This window comes from Pseudopipra pipra, chromosome 10 (assembly GCF_036250125.1).
Source record: "Pseudopipra pipra isolate bDixPip1 chromosome 10, bDixPip1.hap1, whole genome shotgun sequence".
Taxonomy (NCBI): Eukaryota; Metazoa; Chordata; class Aves; order Passeriformes; family Pipridae; genus Pseudopipra; species Pseudopipra pipra.
The window spans coordinates 13,445,106-13,467,597 of NC_087558.1; the positions used below are offsets into that span (position 1 = coordinate 13,445,106).

The 22,492-nt window shown below is 38.5% G+C and overlaps 1 long non-coding RNA gene across 1 annotated transcript in view; it reads left to right on the plus strand.

Annotated features, from left to right (window-relative positions):
- The first annotated feature begins 673 nt into the window (after positions 1–673).
- LOC135419672 (uncharacterized) overlaps positions 674–22,492 on the plus strand; it is a 74,987-nt gene continuing 53,168 nt past the window's right edge. Inside the window, exon 1 of the long non-coding RNA XR_010433088.1 lies at positions 674–885. This is a non-coding gene — a long non-coding RNA (uncharacterized LOC135419672). The remainder of the gene's footprint in view (positions 886–22,492) is intronic.

Here is a 22,492-nt window from a genome sequence, read left to right on the forward strand (position 1 = left end):
GTCAGTGGGAAATTCACATATTACCTGTGTGAATAGGCCTAATCTGATCGTCCTATACACGTGCTTTAAACTTTTCATGTGCTTAATATCCTATTGACTTAGCAATGAAAAAAATTAAAATAATAATTTTGGTTTGAGCAAATGAAAACAATTTATGCATATTTAAGTGAGAGCTGTTTGGAAGTATTGTACTGTTGTTCACATAAGTCTGAGTTTTCTTAAGGTATATATACATAAAGGTATAAAATTCTGCAATTTGAAATGGGAGGATGCCTTGGTTACTTTCAGGTAACCATCATTAACTCTTTGCTAAGTTGCCAAAAGGACTTGGGTGAACACTCGCTGTCAGCTTCAGTATAAACTTATCCACTAAGCATAAACTGCTTGGAGAGTGATGTGAGCAGGCTGAACATTGGTAAGTTCATGGAAGCTGCTCAGACAATTCAGCTGAGGCAAAAAATGAACACCTGATGGGTGGAAAGGTCTTCAATGCTTCAGCTATTTCTGAAGCACTCTCTGATTTTGTTCTAATGGGCAATTTTGATAGCTCACATTTTTGGATACCCAAGTCATATTAATTTTTTAGAAGTATCTGACCATTGGGGCTTTTTTTTTTGTTTGGTGGGAGGGGTGGAGGGGGGTTTGTTGTTTTTTCTTTTCCTTGAGGCTTAACTTGAACCCCTTTCTTTATTTCAAGGGTGCAGGCTTTTTTTGTATATACCAACGGGACTTTTGTCTTTGAAAATGAAGGAAGTTTGGACATTTCAAAGGAGAAATCCCTTAAACCAGCTGCCACTTTGCTCATTTCAACCTTTGACACTATGAAGAGTTTCAAGGACTTGTCTTCTGAAAGTGTTTACCTTGTGAGGTGGCTTCCTGGGTACGGTAAGTTCACATTGCTCATATATTCTTAGGGGGAAACTTTTGACCTTGGATTACTTCAAAGGTCTGCCAGATTCTCTCTCTCCCCCACTCCCGCCCCTCCCATTTTGTCAGCTCTCCTGTCTTTGCACATAGGTTAATGCTGGCCTTTTGTTCTTCAGGATCAAAAGCTAGTATTGCCTTATTCTTTGTATGCCCTAAAATACCATCATCTGGTCTGATCCATTGAAAAACAATGAAAATAAATGACTGAATAGAACATTCTTGAAGAGTCATAGTGTGTTTGAGAACAGAAAAGTGCTTTCCCCTAATGATAAGGTTGACTTTAGGCAGGTTTAAAGGCTATCCTCCACTGTGTCACTGTGCAAGATTGCAGTGGTTCATTGTGCCTCAGAGATGTTCTGTTAGCATGGAGCTGATCCTTGTGTGCACAAGAGATCTCACAATTCTGTAGTTCTCACACGCTTGTGGACTGGCCCTGCATCACATACAGTGTGAATCTTTTGTAGTGAGGAAGCATCAGGTCTGTCATGGCTGTAGGTTATATGCAGAGAACACGCTGACAGTGTGTTGCACAGATTAGATGTATAATATATGCTTAGCAGGACCATCTTGCCTACTCCATGTTCTGTATTCCTGTGCAGTAGATGCAAGCAATGCAGAGCAGGCATTGCCCTTGGCTGTAGACTTTTGTTCATGCTCCCAGGAAACTGCAGGCTTAGTTGGGCTGTGTGACACAGGAACTGGTGGGTGAATGACTGAAGTTGTACATTTACCCAAAACTCATTGCAGAAGTATATGTGTTACCAAAACACTTAGAGCTGTCACATATATTTAAGAGAACACACAGCTTTGAGAATGCAGAAAGATATCTTTTATGATTCATACAATACCTTGGCAAAGATCCAAATAATTCTGGCTTTTTTTTTTCCCATTAAGTTTTAACAGATCCATTTAAAATATGGCAAAACCTCAGGTAAACTGACTGAGGGGATAAGTGGCACAGAGTACCCACATACAAGCATGTCATAAGGATAATAAAAAATAAGCCTCAGTCAGAAACCCTGAAGTTAATGTCCTCATACTGTGGCAATTATGGTCCAAGTCTGTATTCCATGGCTGCAACACTCCTATTTAGAGTCACAATACCATGGTCTCACATTCCTTTTGTGATATGAAAAAGTTGTAAAGTTACTGATGGGATTTCAGTTTATGTGTAAGCCACCTTCTGCTACAGTGACTCAAGAAAGAAATTCTAGAGGTATGTCGGTAAATGAAAAATCTGGCTCCTCTACTGGAACAACAGGAACCTAGAACAGGAAACATATATCATCATGTTATTAGGAGAAGTTAGTTCAGACTAAGAACCTGATGTTGCCTTGGCCAAATAAATTTTACTTTTCCTGGGGTCACAGCTAGAGAATAACCTGACTTCATGCTCAGAGACAGGAGGTTACTGTTCACCATAGCAGCTTTAGGTGCTTCCTATCTCTACAGGCTTAATTTGACAGCCTCTGCTGAAAGTACCTGCAAAGTTGCTGTTCCTGAAGTTATCCTGATTTCCAGCTCTGCCTTACTATGACTTCTTTCGTAGCCATCTGGAGCTGTCTTCTGTTGTTCATATACCAAGTTGAGCTGACACTGTGGCAGACAGGCAAACAGTAGCATTGTACATGTTTGACATGTTCCAGCTGAGACTTCCCCAACTACATTTTCTGAATATTATCTAAAATAGTTTGGCAGTTTATGGAATTGTTACTGCTTTACTGCTACTCTTCCTAATTAAAGTTATCCATAATACTTGATAAGACTTTTACTCCTTTAGTGTCACCATCTGGATACAAAAGGACTCTTCCCCCTTCAATTAATTTTTGGGGCTTGTGTAGTACACAAGTGCTTGGTACTGCTATATAAAAGAAATGACCAACCTTTCTGTGGCATCAATCTTTTTATAAGCTTTTAACAAAGAAGGAAATTTATGTAAATGAGATTAATGTTTTTTTCCTTCTAGTAAGTTGTCATTGACATTTCTTGAATATTAAGTAAAGAGGAAGAAAAAAAGTTTGGGGTATATTATTTATCCCATATGTTTACAGTTTGCATAGAATAATTACATAAAGGATGGCTGCTTGTAGTGCTCTTCTCTGTGCATCATTAATGCGATAACTCTTGGCACTAGATTTAAACTGTAGCATTGTAAGACAAACATCCCCCTTCAGCTGCTTCCATTATACTGCATACTATTATAACATGAAAGGGGGATGTTGTACTTTATCTCTTTATATATTATAAATATAATGAAGAGGATAATTATCAAGGCTGTAGTGCAATTTCATGGCATTGCTGTCAGTTACAAACTGCTTGAGCTGCATTCCTTTGGTATAAAATGTCAAGAAAACCACATGATTGAAATATAGTCATCTAATTAATTTCCCTCTATTATTACTTTCATGGGCTGTGTCTGTGCAGAACACTCACTGATGGTTAATAAAAAGAGAATGAAATGTAGACAGTCCAGTTTTAGCTTTTAAGTTCTGAGTATCTTTCCAGCCCAAACCTTCATTATGCTGATAAACACAAATTAACAGACTTTAAAAAAAAAAAAAGCTGAAACTTTGTCTGGCATTGTGTAAAGAGCCTTTGCTGAGTGTCTGTTTTATCATCTCTTTCTTCACTAGTTCAATTCAAAGCTGAGTGTTTGTATTTGAAACCTTATGAGTCTTGCCAGTTTCTTGATTTGGACCGTTTCTGCCACAGCCATAAGGCACCATGTTCTCTCAAGCACTCTTCCTTCTTGCACTGATGGCCTTAACATTTGTTAGCTTTTTACAATCCCAGAGATGTCACTGGGCCTATATATACACCAGTAGGAACAGTGCTGTTTGTATGAATGCCAGCCACCTTTTTGATTCTTACTCACTGAAATTGTATTAGGAAAAATGCAGAGAGAGCTCTGTCCAGATTTATCACCTTATTTTGCTTCTAATATTCAAAAGCAGGCTGTTTAGATGTTGCCAGTGACTGATAGGTAGCTCCAGCCTGAAGGCGAGTGCTGGCTTCTACTTAAATATCTTGCTACTAAGAAATTCCAGTGCAGCCTGTGCAAATTTGTGCAAAGAACTGAGAGCATGCACACTATAAAAGTAGAAGCTAAAAGATGGGCTACAGTTTTACTTGAAGGAAAAAAATTTGAGGGTAAACCGTCATGTTTCAAAACCAATGGCAGCCTTCCCAGTTTTACCCTTGTCCAGATGTTCTTGCTAAACTTCTTGCCATTTTGCATTTCTTGTTTTTTAAGAGAAATCATAGTTTTTCAAAATCCCTGCAAAAGTTCATTAGCATTGATAAGTTCTGGTTTCCACACATGACACTGCCTCCTGCAGGCTAAGCTAGAAGTACCAAATATAATTATGGCAGACCATAAATAATGAATGTACCTATCAAGGCTTTGCAGAATTGCTTGTGTCGTGAACATAAAACATTCTGAGAATAGGAGAGGCAATTGCTTGGTATCTGTTGTTTAATTGTCTGATTTATAGAAAGGGAGCTGAAACTATGCTTGGGCCATGCAGGACATTACTTAATTCTGGAGGTCTGTGGTTTTAAGTCATCTGGGATAGCCTTTTGTGCAAAGAAATCAAATGCTGGATTTGTTCCTCTGCTGCTGTTGCTGCTGTGCAGCAAATCCTCTGAGTTCTTCTGAAATCACTGAAATAGCCAGCTGTGTACCTAGAATGGTTGGCAGCATGGCAGGGAGCTGCTGCCAGGTATTCCTGGTACGTTTGGCAGCTCAAATGAGGAATGAGTTAATATCTTTTTCCAGGGCTCAGTGTTGCATTTAAGCAGAACCCTGCACTGGAGGGAGCCGCATCCCTTCAGTCATATTGCCTCAAGGAATCATGTCTCAAAATGCATAAGTCCTACTAGGTGTCCTGGCAGCCCAAAGTAGTTGTCACTTAGCTGCTCCCCTTCAGGGGAGGAGAAATCTTTCTGTTAGTATTGTCAGCCAGTTTTGGTAGCCAAAACACTGGGTGAATTTCAGCCAAGGTCCTGCTTTTCCATCTCCTCTTCTGTCCTGCATTTGTGTACCACAGTAGAAGGGCATAACAATGGATACTGTTCCCTTCCTATTCTTTGATGGTATTAAAGCTGTGGGACATCTGGACGTCAGCTGGTCTTCAATTTGGAGTGTGCAAAGAATAGTGAAAAAGCTATTAGATACCAATTGGAAGAACATAATTTTACAAGGTCATTGTCTTGCTAGGTCCATAAATGAAAATGGAAATGCGTAAGTATCCATGTTATTTCCTTTTTATTTTACATGTGGTCCACTTAGTCCAATGACTGGGAGGAACCAGAAGCATCTGTTTCAGAGGGAAGGAAAATAACTCTATCATCAATAGTTAGAAAATAAACTGACCTCAGAGAATGTTTTTCTCTGACATTCAGGAGGCAGAACTGAGATTTCTGTATGAAGCTTGTATCTTTCTCAAACTTATTATCACAGTCTAGATGCATCTTCATATTGCATCTGTTATGTTCAACAAACATTTCAAAATACATTTTAAGAGGGTGACTTGAACTACCTAATTTTCTAAAGGCCAAGTGTTTGTCTTGGTTAAGCTAGTGGGTGCCTGGAGTCACGCTCTTGCAGTGGCTTGAGTTACTGTGTTTGAAGATGCTACTTACACTTGAGTGGTTGGAAAAAAAATTAAAAAGCCCCTCATCACAATAGTGAAAATTAAAGCCCCTTTAAATCTCAGACAGGGAACTGGGTTTTGGTAAGAAACTCAAAAAGAAAAGGAGTCCAGCATGTAAATAGAGATTACATTAGGGTCTGATTTGAAGGTGCATTTGGAAATTCACCATATAGGCCATCATAAAACAAATCCCCAAATCAGTGAGGTTATACGGAATGATTCCCTAATCTGAGCATGGTATGATGTTTGTAAATGACCGTTTTGTGTATTGTGCTTTGCCAAGCTCATTTTGTATGATCTTCAGTGTTACAGGCTTGAAGTGCTTGGTCATTATTTTTATCTCAGGGAGTCTGTGGATTTTATGATCTGCATTCCCCTTATGAACTCTCCAAGTCTAATTTCTTTGCTTACCTTCAACTGAGGCATTTCATAGTTATACAAATATGTGTTTATCTCTTTCTCTGCTTGAGGCTGTCCTAAACTGCCAGAATCTCGTGGATGGCTAATTTCAGTGATGTGAATGCATCTGCAAAGGTGGCAAGGGATAGAACAGGGAAAGCATTCTGTAATACTTTCGGGAGTGAAGGGAATACCAGTGAAGAACAGGAACAAGAATGTCAGAAAAGCCAAAGATGTCATCCACCTCTGACAAATTCAGCATAAATTTCTATACAGACTCCCTGTTGTCCTGGAATGAAAAGCTGGTTATTTGCAGGACTTGCTCTGTGTATGGAATTTATAACAAAAGTCACTGTCTAAACAGCTCTCCTGGACCTATTTCACTTTCTTTGGATCTTGGCTTACAGAGTGATTCTCTTTGTGGATATGTTTTGCAGTTGTCCATTTCATTAATTCTATTTTCCCTTTTCCCAGAAATTGGGTGCTTTTTCTTTCAGATATCATTAAATGTCTTTCCTTGAGAATGTTGGCTGCTTTCAATGTGCCGTTGGATCCAATAGCCAATACCCTAGCTCACCATCTGGCACTTGATTTTTTCCTGCCCTTGTGTTCATGAAAGAATAGTTTGTCAAAAAATGAAAATAAAAAGAAAGAATTTGATGTGTTATGGATACGTTTTCTGGAATCTCCGTGTGAGCAACTGGCGAGACAGTTGATCTGGTTTTGTTTATATTGCTTTGGAACAATCTCTAAGTATCATTTAGCTCTCTTACTTATTATTTAGGACTAGTTTAGAGAAGTAAATAATCCCTTTGACCTCAGTGTTACAATTAAAATAGGTGTATAATATTTGGCTTTACATTATTAGGTACTCAAACGGGTAAGCAGTAGCAGGTAGGAGCAGATTTTCCCTCTCTTCCATGCATACATACATGGAGTGCTTAACAACAACAAAAATTAAATAGAAAAAATAAATAATGCTGTGGCTTCCTTTCGATGCACCAGAATGTCCAATGGAGTTATTTATAGTGTAAAACCAAGTCAATGCTTGTCTTCATTCTGGAACCTTTGTAATAAAAAGTAATATACTTTGTATTTTTGTCTTTGCTCTTTGGGATGCAATAGTCAGAAAACCAGCTATAACTTGCAGTTTCTGTGAACTAAATTAAAGAAGCAATTTAAAACACTGAGGCAAAGTTTGAGTACAAAGGTCAGTATAGATATAAGGAAGAAAGAGTATCATCACATAGTTTTCATTTTGAAATTATTGTTGTGTTGAAAAAGAAATGAGAACAATGCAGTACATAAGCAATAGGATGGTGATATTACCCAAACATGTGAATTTTCGGCATGCCTTCATACAGTGATGAAGCTCATATCCAGAGTCTGTATTCACACTTGGATGGTTATGACAATCAGACCAAGAAATTTGATATGAAACTTCCTCATAAGAATGACTTTAAAAGCACAGTGCTAGCTGTAGGATAGCTGCAGATGGGGAAGGATGTCTCTCTCCAAGTCCAGCGATGTTTTAATACTAAACATGTTTTTTCTCTCTACCTCACTCAGCTGTATCCTCTGTGCCGTTATGTTTGAGTTGGCCTTAATAAATACAAATAAAATAAAATTAGACCCTTGCCTGTAAAATCTGAGAAAACTGTAAAACTGAAATGTAGCTGCATGGCTCTTACCTGCTGGAAATGAGAAAGGAATAATTAAAAATTTCTTAGTGTTTCCATTCTGATTCTAATGAAAACCTTCAAGATAGAAGAATGTTGGTGTTTGGGGTTTTTTTTTGTCCCAGATATTTTGAAACATTACAAAATACAAAGCTGGAGCCTGGCATTTCTGCAGTCCAGGTAAAACAGCAGGAGCTATTGTAATACAGTGAGAAGGATTCAATAAATCTGAAACTGTTACAGCAACAGTGGGGTACTTTCAACATAATTCCCATTTCTCTGGGAACAATTTTGTAATTGAAAGTATTTATTTATAAAGTAACTACAGAAAGAAGTAAGAGTGGCAGTGTTTTCAGTTCTTAACTAGTAATCATAATCTAGTTCAATTGAGTGTAGAGCAGCTACAGTAGCACATCAGAAACACAAGATAATAAAAGAGTTTGAGCTGAGAATGCTGAACATCTTGTTTTTCTAATTGCATTCATCTCGTAAATGAACAGAAACTTTAATTGAGGAAAAAACTTATGATGGGAATCACAAAAAGCTGTCTTATGAGCCTTAAATAGACAAATGTTATTTGTCACAAATCAAATTTATTTTATTAGATTGGTAAAGTGAAAATAAATCCATCAGCAGAGCTTTTTGAAGCTACAGATGTGTTGAACTTTGATATTTTCTTCTGGTAAGGAGCTGTTTAATGACAATTTTTTTCTATGCAGATTTCTGTATTTAAGATATAAAATCAATGTACTTTATTTCATTTTTAAAATATTACAGAAAAATTTTAGTAGTGAATTTGGAGCAGTTATTGGATAATAATATATCTTGGATTAAATAAACTTCAAGATCAAAGGCTGAGGAATTGATAGCAAAAAAATACTGTGAGCAGGGTCTGCATGTTTCAAGACAATTATGTCTTTTGAGAAATATTAGACAACTTCCTAGATCCTAGCCAGACACAGGAGAGATTGGTAAAACCTTAGCAAATCATATCCCATGACCATTGCAAATGTTATTGAAAATATATGCTAAGCAATGATGCCACTTATTTTGAAATATACTCCAAATTGATTTTGATTCCTCTCTAGTGAGACAAAGACAGAGGTTGAATGGTGGGACAGTGCTACCCACGTGAAACATGGAAATGGAAAAGAGTATTGTTTATTGCGCGTAAATATCTTGTATCCAATTTCACAAAGTAGGATATTACAGCCTTGCTATCTGCAGTTCTCAAATATTGGGCAAGATCACGTGTGCAGTGAGAGCAAAAGGGTTTTATCCCCTTGTTCTGCTGTTATTCTGCCATTTTCTGAGCAGAAAGGAGGGAACTGGTTTTTCAGATATGGTTATACTTCCATTGATAAAATGGAAAGATTTAAAAAAAACAAACCAAAAAACAACAAAAACCAAACAAAAAAATCAACATCAAACCCCAACAAAACAAGAGAAACAGAAAGAGACAGAAATAGAGGTTTGAATCTGCCTCTGTAATTTTCTCTGCAAAGTTGATATGCTGGGCTGCTGAAAGGAAGGCAGTAGGTAGACTAGAGAACTGGGATTCTCCTTCCAGTTCAGGAAGATCTAACATCACCATTTCCATCCTTTATTTTAAAAGGTTTTTAACAGTGTTGTGGGGTCACTATCTAGGCATATTGGTCCTTAGTTTAATTACATTGCATCACAAAAACCTGAGAGATGAGTGATGTTTCCAAACACACAGACTGGATAAAGCTACCCCATCAAATTAGCTAATTACACTATGTGCTTATCCAATTTCAGCATTTCACACTTTGCAGAAGAGTAGGCAAAGTCTCATCTACCATGTCAGCCTCTACACGCTACAATCCTTAAATCCAGTAATAAGCTTGGATGCAAATGTGACTAAAATAATATTATAAAGAAAAAGCTCTTACAAGAAGAGCTTACTCATTGCATACAGCTGAATCCTGTTTTCACAACAAATCTATGTGTTCACTTACTTTTAAAAAAACATCCTGAACGATGTGAGAATTGGAACTTCTCTATAGGTTGATTTGTTCCTGGATTCTGGGTACAGTTATTCCAACAGCACGGATTATGCCCTTTTTACACATGGAAATTGAGCAGAGGAGCACAAGCTATTTAACAATAGCTCCCCTTGTGGACAAATTGTTTTGGAATAAAAGATACTTTAGTCTGGAATAATTAGTGCAGCGATTATTCTAGAACAGAATAAGTGCACTAATTATTCCTACAGTGTCTACACAGGGACAAACAGAAAGCTATTGAATAATGGCTTATTCTGCAATAGCTATTTTGGCCCATTTCCTCATATAGGCAAATCCTGTTGGTGTTGTCAGCAGGTAATGAGCGCATAGATGGAGAATGTGGATGGATTGCATTAATGATCTCTTCCCATTAGTGTTTCTTTGTGCTTCACTTTTGTGTGTTTGCAGAGTTAATTGCTTAAAACTCCCTCTTAACTCAGACACATTTCTAATCCTAACGTCCTAGTTCTTATACAGAGACCCTCCAAACTCTTTTGTGGGTGATCCACCACCAGCCAGCTGAGCGAATCAGTGCCCATATCTGACTGTAAAATTGTTGGTTTTCACTGGAATGTATTTGTTTTTCTGGTAGGTGTTAAAGGTTATGCTGCATTAAAGACCATTTATACATTTTTACCCAGATTGCTTTGCAGAATAGTTTCATAATCCTTTGAAAAGCTACTAGAAAATTCACCCATGTGATTACTGTTTCAAGAAGACAGAAGATCCACCTGTGTGAAGAGCTGAGGGAGTTACTGGTGAAAGGGTAAGAGAAATGTCTGTTAGATCCCAAACTGTATTTCTCCCTTATATTAAATTAACGCTCGACATCTAGGTAGCACTTCATATCTTAATTTCTGAACTAAGCACGTTTTCACCCAGGTCACATAACCATCAGTATCAATATTAATGTCTTTGGCTTACTCTTCATGAGCATGTTAAGTTTAGAAGATCATATTTTCCTAGAAGAAAGAGTTGTTCCTGTACTGGTGTGTGATGTGCAGGGCACAGCTCTCACTTGTTCTCTTGCTGACAGGTGGGACAGGGAGGAGAGTGGGCTCACGAACTGACATCAGGGACTTCAGCATCTTGGTCTCACCAGGCACCCAGAGAAACTAGTATTTACTTTCAAATTGAAAATGAGGACAGTTTTAGAGAAAGTTTTCAAAAATGTCACCTAATTAAGCACCTAGTTTAAGCACCTTGTATGGTGATCTCAAACTGTACCGATAAGGTACAAATAATTTCTGTCCATTTAAAAAAGAATTGCCAGGCAAACACAGCAGACTTTGTCTAAGCTCTGTATAGGTTCTGTTTATATTATTGTAGAAACTGTGGCCTAAGTGTAGAACTGGAAGGAAAATAAGCCTCGTTTTTCCATTCTCACACTAAGTTACTGTATAAGCTTAGGCACCTCAATCAGCCTTTTGGGGCCTCAGTTCTGCATGTATGCAGTGAGATGAAGATAAAAGCCATAGTTGAAGCGTTGCATTATAAAGGGTTTAATAGATTTACAATCAGATCTGTTATGGAGAAGTTTAGCACTTGAAAAGCAGGAAGGTTGCAACATGAGATGAGTGAGAAACAGAGTGGGATATAAGGACTGAGGCCTGCATGCAGTCTATGCACGTGGGTAAATGCTTATTTCATTACAAAAAACTGTTTGAGGAGTACTATTATTAAGGCCTATGAAAAGATAGTCTGAAAGATAGGGATGTCTTTGTTCTGCTGGACAGTATGGCTTTTAAAAACGTTTCCCTCAATGACTAAATATCCCTGCTAAATTGACTACTACATTCGCAGTTAAAATCAAGTTTCACTGTTCATAACCTTCTCTTTCTAATACTGCATCATAAAACTGTAATTTAGGTGATACTAGTTTGCAAACATGAGTTTAACAACGTGCCCATACTATAATTTCAATAGAGCAAATTCATCACTGGTGAAGTGCAGCCTCTCAAATGACGTGGTAAGTGATAATATTTAGAAATCCGTTTTCATGTTAAAAGAGGGGGGAATATTAGGAGTAATGTCTTTGTCCCTCTGTTATCGTGCAATTCTGCTTCTCTTTGCTTATTGCAGAAATGGTGGAATAGGATGTAGATGGGTCCATAACTGGAAACATTCTAAAAATACTCTACTGGTGCCAAACACTGGAAAAAATACCTTATTTCTCTTCATTTAGAAGTAGAGAAATGAGCTGTTTGGTTCAACAGAAATTCAGGCAAGAGAAAACTAATTTTTTATTACTCAAATGATCTGAATAAAATATTATACCATAGCAATATAATGTCTTAAGGTTACAATACTACTTTGTCATGAAAAACTTTAGGCACTATACATGTTTGCAGCTGCAAAAGTGCTCATAATTTGTCCAGCTGAAATAACATTCTGAAATACAGCAAACCAACAGATTCTCTGGTGAAATGCCTCCTCTGATTTGCAACAGTAAACAAAAAATCCAAACAACTGGAGACTGGCTTGAATTGCATCCAGAAGATTAAATTGCAATCCAGACCTGGCCTGATCTTTTGTACTCTCTTTTCTTACGAATCTTTTATGATGCCCAAGGAACAATCTCTTTCTATGTTTTTGTCATTACATGCACCCAAATCCAATCTAGGCAAGTGAGTGGGTTTCAGCTTTCTCTGTAGAACCTCACTGAGTGAGATGGAAGAATTTTGCAGTTCCCTGTGCAGTCAGACATATCAGAAATTTTCGTGGTTGGGATCCTCACTGTTTTTGGGGCAGCTCTGGCAGAAGAGGGAGCTAATTTAACTCTTCCCCTACAAGAGTTTGCCATGTGACATTTTTTGTCCTAAAGTGTTCCAGATGCTATAAGTTAATCCACGTACTTAAAAGATTAAAGATAGGAGTGTTTAGATGGTATTGCAGCATGGACAAGGGAACAGAAGGTGGCTGACAGGAGAAGGAAGGAAAAGATGCATCCTCATTATTTATAATGTAGAAAAAAGCTGCAAATTTAACCAAGTGTTTTCTATCCCATGTGTTCTCTTTTTATTGCTCTCTAAGTGCAAAAATGTCTATAGTTGGGTCCCCATCTGGAACATTATTTAAGATCTCAGAGAAGAGATGAGGGTCTGACTCTATGATATTCACAGGTGTGAAACTCTCTTCACACATGCCTCATAGGTGGGAAGCCTTACCAAGCAGTCATGGGAATGTTTTCCCACTCCCCTTTCTTGGTAACATCACACATTTTTATACAATCAGGCCTTAGGGTGCCACAGATTCCTCCTTCAAGACACTGCTGAGCTCAGCAGTGCTGTTTTGTTCTGCATGAGTTTTAACTTGGAGAGAGTGAGGCTGCAGAACAGAAACAAAAGTGACTTAGAGCATCATGAGCCTTGTGGGAAACTTCTTTCCAAAGAGTTGCAAATTATCAAAAGATCAGAAGTTTGCTTTACCTTCCTAATGATCTGTAGAGTCTGGAACTATGGAAGAGAGGGAATTTTCTCCTTGCAGAACAGAGATCTTTATTTGAAGTGATAAAAGCTCTGGATGTGTTTGCTTTACTGTGGGCAGCACTGGTGGGCATGCCAATGTTGCCTTTCTTTGGATTTATAGGGTTTGTACTACCTTTTAAAATAACTATCAGTTATGGAAATAAAACATGGGGAGATTTGTTTGTGGGGATTTTTTGTGTGTTTAGGGGGGGAAAAAAGGAAAAGGAAAAGTCTGTTCTGGACTGAGCAGAGACAAGTCACATTATGCAGCTCCGGGAATGTGGACCTCATCCAATTTAGGTAACAATCTCAAAAGTTGCTTGGGTTTTGACAGATCCAGAAATTTAAAGCAAGGTGGGGGTCAAACTTTCAAAATTTCATAAATTATTGTCTTATTTTCACAGAAATTCTCAAGGTCTTTGTGGAAACTTATTCCATACACTAGACACTTATCATTCTTGCTGAAAGCTTGTTGACCAGGTTTTAACATGGTTTCAATAGAGATCCCATTAAAAATTATTGAATATATTTTGTGTAAACTGGTGAGCACAGTTTGAATCCTCCCAGCCTTTGAACTCTGTTGCTGAAGAGATTTGCTGCTGTGCCACTGCAGTTCCATCTCTCATGAAATAAACATGCCCTGTTGAGTCCCCCAGATGCTGGGCAGCGAATGAGCCCAGTGTCCTCCCACCCCAATAGCGCTGCCTGCAGGACAACCAGCATTCCCTGCCCTTTGCCACCATGGCTGGAGTGCAAACAGCATACAGGCTGTAAGAAGGACTGCAGATATGGAGGCCAAAGACTCTCGTTCTGCAAGGATCACCAGCACAAAATTCTGTGGTCACAGATATGTGATTTTTCTGTCTCTGAGACTTATTTTTCCAATCTTTAAAATAAGAAACATACCCAGAGCATATTCACAACAGTTGCAGTAGTTTGCTTCTTTTCAGCTATTTCTGAACCTCAGCTAGAACCTGACTTGGGAACAGCCCCAGTGCAGTTCAGGGCAGAGGCAAGCAGACCAGATTAAACCACCTCCAGCAGTTTTAGCAGACTGACAGTAGATCTGAAAGCTAATCCCTTTGACTTGGCCCTGCTACGGTCTAGGAAGTAGCACATCTCAGATAACAAGCTGATAGGGGATATTTTTTACTGTAACAGTTTGTGCTGCACATAAATACACTCTGGGAGTGTTTTTATGGATGCCACTGGAATTTGTCATAAAACAAGGTGAGACAGTATCAGGAAGGCTGAGAAAACGTGACCTTATACAAAATGGTGGTGAATGGTACTAATGCATCCCAGTGCTTTACTTATTTTTTCCTAATACAAACATCTTATTTTTTTAGAGTTACATTTAGATCATTTAAATTCATAGCTTTGGGCCAGACCTGTGAACAGTTCTCTTTGTGTTCAGGCAAAATTCTTTGTGTCTGTATTTTTAGGGCAGCATTTCTCGCTTATAATCCAAACTAAAAGGACAGATTCTGCTTTAACTTGCATTGGCTTAGACTTAGAAATGCTCTGCCAAAGGTAGTACAGTTGCTCCAGTTTTATGCTGGTGCAAACGTGCTGAAGTCAGTTCATAAATAACTTAGCTTTGTGTGATATTTTCTGAAGAATTCATTGGTATAATAGTCTACATCTACGCAAGGAACCTGGGAACCTGTCCATGGCCACATCCCAGCTCCTCACTGGAGCAAGACCTTGGTACTTGCTGTCCTTTCTCCCCTCCTTTTCCTTGGACGAGAAAGCTGGGGAATGTGTGCTGGATGGAGCTGAGGCGCATTTCGACAGCTGCTTGGTTTGATGAAGAAACACTGAAGACCTCAGGGCACAGGATGGCACACAATGGCACACACTCAGAAATGCAGCCATACAATGACAGCTTGTGGTAAAACTTTGTGTGAAGTGTATGGTCTATGAAGTGCAGAAAGCTTGGCCATTGTGTTTCTTTTAAAGCCTCTGTAGCAACTGGACAACATCAGCACTCTGAAAGAGTGAAGGTGGGAGAGGAAATTTGACCACACAAGCTCTGACCTTCCTTTCTGAGCTTTTCATTGTGGCAACAATTCCCTGGTGACTGGTAATTTACTACAGAAGATTCCTCACCTGCTGTCATCCTAGCCAGGGAACAAGTAGTGCCTTTAGGTATAACTGACTATGCCAAGCAGTTCAGGCTCAGTGCAATTATGGACAAACCTTGTAAATAGACATTTAGAAAGTTATTAAGTGCATAACCTCATATAGAGTGTAGAATTCAATGGTGACTAAAAATGTATTTTAGGTTACCTGAATTGTCTAGAAGTGAACTTACCAGTTGAATACAGATCGTGCAGGGGGTTGTGTAGCTGGCAGGAATAAGAGATCTTGGCAAGTTATGGGAAAAGAAAAATGAAAACATAATGGTGAAAGGCAAGCAAAGAGTTTGGCTGTGATACAGCATGAGGATGCTCCCTCTCACTTGGAAAACAAAGGTTAGGCTAACTCCACTTCCCCAGTCCCAAGGCTGGAAAATGGATGAGTCTGTATTTCAAGTGATCTTCCCAATGATGTCATGTCTTGATTTCTCTCCCTACCACTTAAATGTAAGACATTTTAGGGAGAATATGACTGCTTTAATGTGTTTCATTTTCTCAGTATTGAATAATTTTCCAAAGACTCAACTTTGTTAATGTATCCTCAAAGCATCTCCTGATTTCAAAGGCCCACTAACTCTAGATCAGTACAGGGTAGGCTGAGATCTGCATGGGTTTCACACTGTCCTAAGTGCAAATGATTCCTGTTAGACTTAACAAAGAAAACTTTGAGTTTGGGATTCTGATCATAAAACACGTTTTATTCCATAGGCATGAACAAAAGTTCACTGGAACTTAATTTGTGGCAAGCCATTTTTTTAATGGAAAGTGGAGATATTCTGTTGTTTTTGAAAGAGAGCAGAATGCTGTACCAACTTGGGAGAGTAGCTTGCTCTTTCACTTTCATGCTCATTAGGGAACTGGGCTGTTTCTTGTGTGAATGTAGATAACCTGAATACAGATGACAGATCTCAGTTCTTATACTTCTGATGTTCACATTTTCTTGTCTCTGAGGGGTCACCTGAAGTACTTCGGAAATATGATTGCTTCAGTGGAGAGGGAGACTTCCGTAAATGTGAGGAAGACATTTATTGTGTTTATCTAGTAAATAGTTCTCTCTCATGCATAAGGTAAAGCTTTGCAAATGTAGGGAATGTATACTTTCAATAGCAAAATGTCCTAATTATTTTGGCATCATCAAGGTGTATTTTATGAAGGTGGATATTGTTCCAATTCTTAACTCTCTTTGGTTTAATTCCAGGAGACACACAGTCTGTGTCTTTTTGAATTTCAGTGTTACTCTTTCCTTTTCATAGCCAACTTTTTTTCCCTTTCTGAAATGTGTAGCTTGGAAACGAGGTCCTTTTAATGAAGCTTTTGAGTCTCACAAAATATGATTAATCTGATTAGTGGTTCAGACTCTTTTTATGCTTACATTAACTAACACAAAGAGCCCCCCTACAGGTTAAAGTTTAAATGTGGATTACCAGATAAAGCTAGTCCTGACGAGGTTTCTATGGTGCAAGGAAAAATTGAATTTGCCTTTCACCTCATTTCAGCCTTTGTCATCCTGGTTTTTGCCCCACTCCCTCATTCACAGTGAGGATATTAATTTTGCAGTAAAATCTTTAAGCAATTATGCAGATAGCTTGGAAAAAAAACAACATACAAACACAATATGAAAAGCTTAACTGAAAAATGGACCCCAGATATTCATTAAAACCAGATGGCAACATTCCTAGCAGCATAACTTTGGATGTTTGGACTAAATTTGTATTAATGTGTTACAACCAGACGACAAAAATGAACCAGTGTCATATGTTTGTACGTATGTATGTATTTACAAAGTACTAAAGTATAGTACCTAGTCCATGAATGTCCTTTTTGATAAACAGCTAAGAAAGACTATCCTTTCACACACAAACACATCCATCTTTAGATAGCATTCCTCTGTGGGAGGCTTCCCTTCAATTTAACAGATAATGAACTTCTTCAGATGAATCAGAAAATTGATAGTGAAATGAAGTTTAGTGTTTTGCAGTGCAGCATCTACCAATACAAGGATGTTTATAGTTTCAAAATGTAGTTTATTAAAAACGCTCATTTTTAGAAAAATTTCTCATCAGTCTAGTAACCCTAGCTAATTTTTATCCCTAATCATTTCATTTTGCAGATTATTTTTGTTATTTCTCTTTCATAAATGGCTATAGGAAATTGGAGAGACATAGCACCTGCAAATGGAACTTAATTAAAAGCATGATTGTGTGCAGAGGCTTCCTATATATTTCTCTCTGAACAATGAAGGTGGAAAGGTGTTTTTTCTTTCCTTATATGGCGTGCTCCATATGATCCAATAAGGCACAACTAACATAGCTCACCAGCCAGGGTAGACTACAGTTTCCCCTCAGTGCACACACATAATTCCCATTACTGCTAATGGGAGATGCATGTCCCTACACAGAGGCAAGAGGGATCTTATATGTACATGTCATACATATGAAAATATCTGGCATGAAAAGAGGTGTCTAGTCCTGACAAATTGCCAGGAGGCATTTTTTTTTCTGTTAATTATAGTAATTATTTATCATGCATTAAAATAGTGCCCTAAATTTGCATGGCACTATGTGCAACACAAATAAGCTGTATTCATTGCTGAAAGGAACATACAATGAAAAACTGACAAACATGCACAATGTGAGGGACCGGTGCATCATCTGGAGTTACAAGAAGTAGTGATCCCCTTCCTGGAGATCAGGATTTTAAGAGATTGGAAAGGCCAGAGCACTTTCTTGGGACAGGGGGCAGTGTGAGCCCAGCTGAAGAGCCCTCATCTGCCAGAAGCAAGGTGAGGGGCTCTAAGCAGCCCAGTGAACTGAAATCAGAGGCAGGGGAGGGTCTGCCTGCCCTCCTGGGAGTGGTGGCATGGACTGTGAATGCCATCACTGATGAGAATTAGCAAGGGGATCAGAAGAGGCGATGTGCCTGCAGTGCAGGGAGAAGGTGAGCTCAGCAGCAGCTGAAAGGCAGGGCTGAAAGAGAGAAAGCAGCAGCATACAAGGTAAAAGATGAAAGAGCTTTGGCTAAACCTGATGGAAAGGCAGACAAGTCCTGTGGAGGGCAGCTTAGCCAGGAGTCAGAGGAAAAGGTCTTTCTGTGACCAAGAGAAAGGGTTCACCACTGAGTCTTGTATTAGTCCTTGTGTACGTAGTCTTGGCCTTTCCCTGTCATTGGTTCTGTCTACGTCCAAAGAAATATAGTTTTTATCCTGTTTGTAAATATGTTTTATATGCTCACATATTTCTGCATTTTATGTCTGTGTCAGTCTGTGCACTATAGGTAGTGAATGTGCTGACCAGTTGCTATAGGTTTTGTGGAAACTGGTAGCAAGGGAAGATGTGCTGTTGTTCCCACTGAGGGAAAGGTATCAGGAGTCCTCACAGGACAGAGATTGTCCCAACTGGGGCAACTTTCCATTGGAGCTTTGCAGTCCCTGAAGTCCCAGGGAATCTAACTACGAGCACAAAGCCAGGGGAGAACAGGCATCCTTCATTCTGCCGTTCATGGAAGTGCTTGTATTGTAATTGAAATTTAATCTGAGTTCATGAAATGTTTATGAACCTGGAACAATTGTATAAAGTTTCAGTCAGTTGCACTGCAATTTGATTTGCATATTTGTTTTTGGAAAGGAGCATGGGCCTTCAAAAACTGCAAAAGAGAATTTTTTTTCTTTATTTTTGAATTTTGAGTTGATCTAAGGTAGGTTACTGGAATCTCTTGGGTAATCCCCAGGATTAAGAGGAGCTATTTGGACTCCATTTTCTCAAAAGAAGTAGCTACAAGCTTTCAGCTGTTGTGTTACCTTTGAATCAGTTGAAAAATAACTGATGGCAATAAGCAGTGGCAGGCCTCCCAGATTGTCAGCTGAGGGCTTCGTTATGTATTCTTTCCCCCAAAAGGATTACCCAGGAGAGTGCAAGGGAGAGTGCAACTGCCTGAGTGCTGCTCTAGAGACGCTGGAATGTGTTTAATTCAGCAGAAGCTGAAGGCAGTTAGAATATTACACATTCGTTTCCATAAGGAAAAAAAAACATCAGAGAGAGATACTATCTGAAGACTTTAGATTATGTGGCTTTTTGAGCTACTCCGGAGATGTAGGTAGTTTAGAAAAATCTCTTGACCTTTTCAGGCTTCCTCCGCCATGATGGTTAGACGTAGCTGTGTAAAATGATAGGTAGTTTACAGCTTGCCTTCCCTGGGGTGAAGCTGATTTACAACATGCTTTGTATGTAATTTGGCTGTAGAGAGACAGCTTTACACCCAGCTTTTGCGTTTTGGCTATGATGAGGACTGTAAAAATGCTGTAATCCTGGAATGTGCATGTTCTTAAATTGTTTCTTCTTGGAGATGCAGGACTTGCTGAGGCTGGTGGTAGGCTGAGGTAACCCACTGACCTAATATCTAGACCTAGACTGATTAGATAATCTTCTGAATGAATGCATAATTATTTTCCTGAGTCAATGGAGTTATTGTGTCTGAGCCAGTCCTGACTTCCACTCAAAGGAAAGATTGGGCAGCTGCTTCCCTTCCTCCTCCTCCTCCTTCTTCTTCCTTGAGATCACTAATTCTTCAACTTAATCATGCCTTGAGTGATCCTGAAGTAGCAGGCCTTGCAGAGATCTTAATTATTTTCTGGAAGGTGGGGAGGTACACATCCTTTTTTATAAGCATTGACAAACTGTTGCTGTTGAGTTGTTGTGACGGTCAAGAAAGACACAAGCAGTCTGGTTTGGAGCAAAATCCCACAGCAGTGGTGCTCTTGGTGCTGGGCTGTCTATGCTTGTCCTCTGCTGGGTGCTCTAACCCCTTGCAGCCTGGCCCTCAGCTGAAAGCCTGGCAGCTGCTCACCCCACTGGCAGCAACACTGTCATATTCTGGGGACTGAGTCCACATGATAGCTCCCAGCAGCCACCTGTAATCAACATCCATTATCCTCTTACCTGGTAGGACAGAGTGCTGGTGCTGGGCTAAGCACTCATGTTTTGGACCATTTGGTTGTCAAGGTTAGAAAACATGGGCTATGAAGTCCCACATCTCATGAGATCAGGATGATCTCATGAGCTGAGTATAGGACAGCTTGATTTGTAGGAAGGCTTGGAGTAGGATCACCCTCCACCATGGACCAAGGGGGACCAGGACTCAAAAAGGCTGACTGCTTCTCTTTTCTTCACAAATACCTTCCATTCACCAAAATTTTTAAATATCTGCCCAGAGAATTGACATGTTGGTGCCTCGTGGACTACCCCTAAGAATCCGAGCTGGCAAAAGTAATTACAGCATATGTTATTATTGTGCTTAAATTCTAATATCTGTTTTTAAAAAAATAATGATAAGGGCCTGCTTATTAACAGGTATTGCAGAACAGCAAAAAGCCAATTTTGGAAAACAACTCCAGCATAACACTGATGCTAAGTATATTTGCAAAAGCCTAAGCCTACTACCCTAAATATTCATTAAATTATTGCCTCAGTGCATTTGAATAATGAATTACATACTTGAAATAGAAAAGAAAGTACTGTATTAGCTATGTTTTCCTTTCTGTTTCACATATATATATCTATATATATATATATTTTTTTTGTGTGTTACAACAAAATATCTTATCTATACATGGAGAACGTGTGTGTCTGTCTTCCTGTTTCAGATGAGAAAACTGTCTGTAGGTTCATTCATCCTCTCCTGATTCTTAATTTAATAGAAAAGTCAACCTGGCCTTTAAAAAATAATTTGCAATATAATTGTTTTTAGAGGGGATTTTTTAGATGACTTTGAAAACAAGCTGTTTAAACCTCTTTGAATCTGTCAGAGTTAGTCAGGATAATTGATGTTGATATTACTTGTAATGTTTTCAATAATGTTTTATAGAAAAATGGACACATGTTTTATATTTGTGATTGCATATATTTACAGTTAAAGAGGTGGGGAGCAGAATTTGAAATTTTAGCATTAGAAGTGAAAAAAATTAACTCAGTTATGGGAAATTTTGTCCAAACAAACTTTACTGCTGGCGAGTTAGCAGTGTATCTTTCATTCCCCTCCCCCAATCTGTTGATTTTATTTTTTTCCTGTCTTGGCTTTTTTTTTCTTTCAGTTTGTTATGTGTTCACATTTCTGGGCTGATGTTTCTTATTAAATTACAGACACATGTTGAGCTGAATCATTTAATCTTGCAAGCTGGAGTCCAGTTTTCTTGCATAAGAAAAATCTCTTCAGATTCTTTAGGACAAAAAGCATCATGTCTTTAAGTTCTCCGAGAGCATTTAATAAAGCATGAAAAGATATGACATCAATCCCACTAAAACACAAGGGCAAATGAATGATGTTACTGTAAATCTTTACATCAATCACGCCCAGGACTTTCGAAACAATATAGTTTTGTTTGCATTTCAGAAGTGACAAACAACTCTTCTGACTGGCTTAACATAGTCACTTTCCATTAGTCAAGACCAGAAGCAAGTCAGAATTAAAATGTGGCCCTTGGTTGCCAGGCAGCCGAGTTGTCTTGACATGGTGGTTAGTTTCCTTTTCATCGAGTGACAACAGTGAAATGAAAGAAGTTTTGAAAAACTTGATAATGGTTTTCAAAGGAGGAGGATAATTGGTGGGGCTAGCTTGTGCAGCTCTGTGTGGAAACTTTCGTCTGTGGTAAGGGAAGACTGTCACTAAAAATTTAAACTCTTGTACACAAACTTGACCTGGAATCTTCTCCAGGTTTTCACTGGTTCATTTGTAGAACACTTCTCTCAGCCCAAGGGGTGCTGGGATGAAAGCGTTAGGACAGATGGGTAAAGCCCCAAAGGAAGAAAAGAATCAATAGTTGTGATTTAATCCATCAGTGAAAGGGAGGAATTAAGTAAAATCCTTAAAATGGGGAATTTGTAAAAGATCTTTTGATAGTACCTATAGCTGAAAATAATTTATCATCTGATTGCTGTTGAAAGTTAATGGCATTTGGACTTAGAAAAGCATATTTTTGACACATTTTGCCAGATAGTAAGCAATTTTCCTGCTGTTATTTTTGATATTCTTTAGACAATAGATAATTTAATTCAAACAAATTTCCCCAAGATGACAAAAACCTAAAGCATAACAGGATGATTGCAAGATAAGCTTTTGCTGCTGATGTTAATAATGCAAAAGCTAATGGGACATTAATATTAATAATAATATAAATTGATGTGAAGTAATATTTGTGTTAAACTG